The sequence below is a fragment of the Petromyzon marinus genome (genome assembly GCF_048934315.1).
Source record: "Petromyzon marinus isolate PM22_M1 ecotype Great Lakes invasive population chromosome 77 unlocalized genomic scaffold, UKy_Petmar_22M1.pri1.0 chr77_unloc.3, whole genome shotgun sequence".
Lineage (NCBI taxonomy): Eukaryota > Metazoa > Chordata > Hyperoartia > Petromyzontiformes > Petromyzontidae > Petromyzon > Petromyzon marinus.
In genome coordinates this window covers 664,166-669,232 of record NW_027422623.1, presented here as the reverse complement: position 1 = coordinate 669,232, position 5,067 = coordinate 664,166, and the positions used below count along the sequence as shown (strand labels likewise).

Sequence of the window (5,067 nt, the reverse complement as noted above, 5' to 3'; positions counted from 1 at the left end):
ATCCTGTCAGCTCCCAACACAGACGACAGTGAGATCACTCACCAATACTCACCACTCACCACTACTCACCACTCACCACCACTCACCACAGTGCCATCCTGTCAGCTCCCAACACAGACGACAGTGAGATCACTCACCAATACTCACCACTCACCACCACTCACCACCACTCACCACTACTCACCACTCACCACCACTCACCACAGTGCCATCCTGTCAGCTCCCAACACAGACGACAGTGAGATCACTCACCAATACTCACCACTCACCACTACTCACCACTCACCACCACTCACCACAGTGCCATCCTGTCAGCTCCCAACACGGACGACAGTGAGATCACTCACCACTACTCACCACTACTCACCACTACTCACCACCACTCACCACTCACCACAGTGCCATCCTGTCAGCTCCCAACACAGACGACAGTGAGATCACTCACCACCACTCACCACTCACCACCACTCACCACTCACCACCACTCACCACAGTGCCATCCTGTCAGCTCCCAACACGGATGACAGTGAGATCACTCACCACCACTCACCACCACTCACCACTCACCACAGTGCCATCCTGTCAGCTCCCAACACAGACGACAGTGAGATTACTCACCAATACTCACCACTCACCACTCACCACCACTCACCACTCACCACCACTCACCACCACTCACCACAGTGCCATCCTGTCAGCTCCCAACACAGACGACAGTGAGATCACTCACCACCACTCACCACTCACCACCACTCACCACTCACCACCACTCACCACTCACCACAGTGCCATCCTGTCAGCTCCCAACACAGACGACAGTGAGATTACTCACCACCACTACTCACCACTCACCACCACTCACCACAGTGCCATCCTGTCAGCTCCCAACACAGATGACAGTGAGATCACTCACCACCAATACTCACCACTCACCACCACTCACCACTCACCACCACTCACCACAGTGCCATCCTGTCAGCTCCCAACACAGACGACAGTGAGATCACTCACCAATACTCACCACCACTCACCACCACTCACCACTCACCACTCACCACCACTCACCACTCACCACCACTCACCACTCACCACTCACCACAGTGCCATCCTGTCAGCTCCCAACACAGACGACAGTGAGATTACTCACCACCACTACTCACCACTACTCACCACTACTCACCACCACTCACCACCACTCACCACCACTCACCACAGTGCCATCCTGTCAGCTCCCAACACGGATGACAGTGAGATCACTCACCACCACTACTCACCACCACTCACCACTCACCACAGTGCCATCCTGTCAGCTCCCAACACAGACGACAGTGAGATTACTCACCACCACTACTCACCACCACTCACCACTCACCACCACTCACCACTCACCACCACTCACCACAGTGCCATCCTGTCAGCTCCCAACACAGACGACAGTGAGATTACTCACCACCACTACTCACCACTACTCACCACCACTCACCACTCACCACAGTGCCATCCTGTCAGCTCCCAACACAGACGACAGTGAGATCACTCACCACCACTCACCACTCACCACTACTCACCACCACTCACCACTCACCACAGTGCCATCCTGTCAGCTCCCAACACAGATGACAGTGAGATCACTCACCACCACTCACCACTCACCACTACTCACCACCACTCACCACTCACCACAGTGCCATCCTGTCAGCTCCCAACACAGACGACAGTGAGATCACTCACCACTACTCACCACCACTCACCACTCACCACAGTGCCATCCTGTCAGCTCCCAACACGGATGACAGTGAGATTACTCACCACCACTACTCACCACTCACCACCACTCACCACCACTCACCACTCACCACCACTCACCACCACTCACCACTCACCACAGTGCCATCCTGTCAGCTCCCAACACAGACGACAGTGAGATTACTCACCACCACTACTCACCACCACTCACCACCACTCACCACTCACCACAGTGCCATCCTGTCAGCTCCCAACACAGACGACAGTGAGATTACTCACCACCACTACTCACCACTCACCACTCACCACAGTGCCATCCTGTCAGCTCCCAACACAGACGACAGTGAGATCACTCACCACCACTACTCACCACCACTCACCACTCACCACCACTCACCACTCACCACCACTCACCACTCACCACCACTCACCACAGTGCCATCCTGTCAGCTCCCAACACAGACGACAGTGAGATCACTCACCACCACTACTCACCACCACTCACCACTCACCACCACTCACCACTCACCACCACTCACCACTCACCACCACTCACCACAGTGCCATCCTGTCAGCTCCCAACACAGACGACAGTGAGATTACTCACCACCACTACTCACCACTCACCACAGTGCCATCCTGTCAGCTCCCAACACAGACGACAGTGAGATCACTCACCACCACTACTCACCACCACTCACCACGCACCACCACTCACCACTCACCACCACTCACCACTCACCACAGTGCCATCCTGTCAGCTCCCAACACAGACGACAGTGAGATCACTCACCACCACTACTCACCACCACTCACCACTCACCACTCACCACCACTCACCACAGTGCCATCCTGTCAGCTCCCAACACAGACGACAGTGAGATCACTCACCACCACTCACCACCACTCACCACCACTCACCACTCACCACCACTCACCACTCACCACAGTGCCATCCTGTCAGCTCCCAACACAGACGACAGTGAGATCACTCACCACCACTACTCACCACCACTCACCACTCACCACCACTCACCACTCACCACCACTCACCACCACAGTGCCATCCTGTCAGCTCCCAACACAGACGACAGTGAGATTACTCACCACCACTCACCACTCACCACAGTGCCATCCTGTCAGCTCCCAACACAGACGACAGTGAGATTACTCACCACTACTCACCACCACTCACCACTCACCACCACTCACCACTCACCACCACTCACCACCACTCACCACAGTGCCATCCTGTCAGCTCCCAACACAGACGACAGTGAGATCACTCACCACTACTACTCACCACCACTCACCACCACTCACCACAGCTCCATCCTGTCAGCTCCCAACACGGATGACAGTGAGATCACTCACCACTACTCACCACTACTCACCACTCACCACACTCACCACACTCACCACTACTCACCACTACTACTCACCACTACTCACCACCACTCACCACCACTCACCACTACTACTCACCACCACTCACCACCACTCACCACAGCTCCATCCTGTCAGCTCCCAACACGGATGACAGTGAGATCACTCACCACTACTCACCACTACTCACCACTCACCACACTCACCACACTCACCACTACTCACCACTACTACTCACCACTACTCACCACCACTCACCACCACTCACCACTACTACTCACCACCACTCACCACCACTCACCACAGCTCCATCCTGTTAGCTCCCAACACGGATGACAGTGAGATCACTCACCACTACTCACCACTACTCACCACTCACCACACTCACCACACTCACCACTACTCACCACTACTACTCACCACTACTCACCACCACTCACCACCACTCGCCACTACTACTCACCACTACTCACCACCACTCACCACTACTCACCACTACTACTCACCACTACTCACCACCACTCACCACCACTCACCACTACTACTCACCACTCACCACTACTCACCACTCACCACTCACCACTACTCACCGCTACTCACCACTCACCACGCTCACCACTCACCACTCACCACTACTCACCACCACTCACCACGCTCACCATTACTCACCACTCACCACCACCACCACTCACCACCACAACCCCGCTCACCACTACTCACCACTCGTCACCACCACTCACCACTACTCACCACTCACCACGCTCACCACTCACCACCACTCACCACCACTCATCACCACTCACCACATTCACCACCACTCACCACTATTCACCACTCACCACTACTCACCACTCACCACCACACTCACCACATTCACCACCACTCACCACTACTCACCACCACCACTCACCACTACTCACCACCACCACTCACCACTCACCACCACTCACCACTTACCACTACTCACCACTACTCACCACTCACCACCACTCACCACCACTCACCACCACCCACCACATTCACCACCACTCACCACTACTCACCACCACTCACCACTACTACACTCACCACCACCACTCACCACCACCACTCACCATCACCACACACCATCACTCACCATCACTCACCACCACTCATCACTCACCACCACTCACCACTCACCACCACTAACCACTCACCACCACTCACCACTACTCACTACCACCACTCACCACCACTCACCACTACTCACCACCACTACTCACCACCACCACTCACCACTACTCACTACCACTACTCACCACCACTCACCACTACTCACCACCACCACTCACCACCACTCACCACCACCACACTCACCACGCTCACCACTCACCACTCACCGCCACACTCACCACCACTCACCACCACACTCACCACCACCACTCACCGCCACACACCACCACTCACCACCACTCACCACCACCACTCACCACCCCTACTTACCACCACACACCATCACTCACCACCACCACTCACCACCACTCACCACCACTACTTACCACCACACACCACCACTCACCACCACTCACCACCACCACTCACCACGCTCTCCACCACCACTCACCACCACCCACCACCACCACGCTCACCACCACCACCATCACGCTCACCACCACCACGCTCACCACCACCACGCTCACCACTCACCACCACCACACTCACCACCACCACTCAACACCACGCTCATCACCACCACGCTCACCACCACCACGCTCATCACTCACCACCACCACCACACTCACCACCACCACTCAACACCACGCTCACCACCACCACGCTCACCACCACCACGCTCACCACCACCACTCACCACTACACTCACCACCAGCCTCACCACTATACTCACCTATACACCCATGATGATGTTGCTGATGATGTTGTTGCTGATGTTGTTGCTGATGATGTTGTCGATGA

The 5,067-nt window shown here is 55.6% G+C and overlaps 1 protein-coding gene across 1 annotated transcript in view; it reads left to right on the top strand.

Moving 5' to 3' along the window:
* Nucleotides 1–302: 302 nt before the first annotated feature.
* Nucleotides 303–5,067, top strand: part of LOC142908238 (syntaxin-1B-like) — a 39,138-nt gene continuing 34,373 nt past the window's right edge. The window contains exon 1 of the mRNA XM_076058615.1: nt 303–333. The gene's annotated coding sequence lies outside the window, so the exon portion shown is untranslated. The remainder of the gene's footprint in view (nt 334–5,067) is intronic.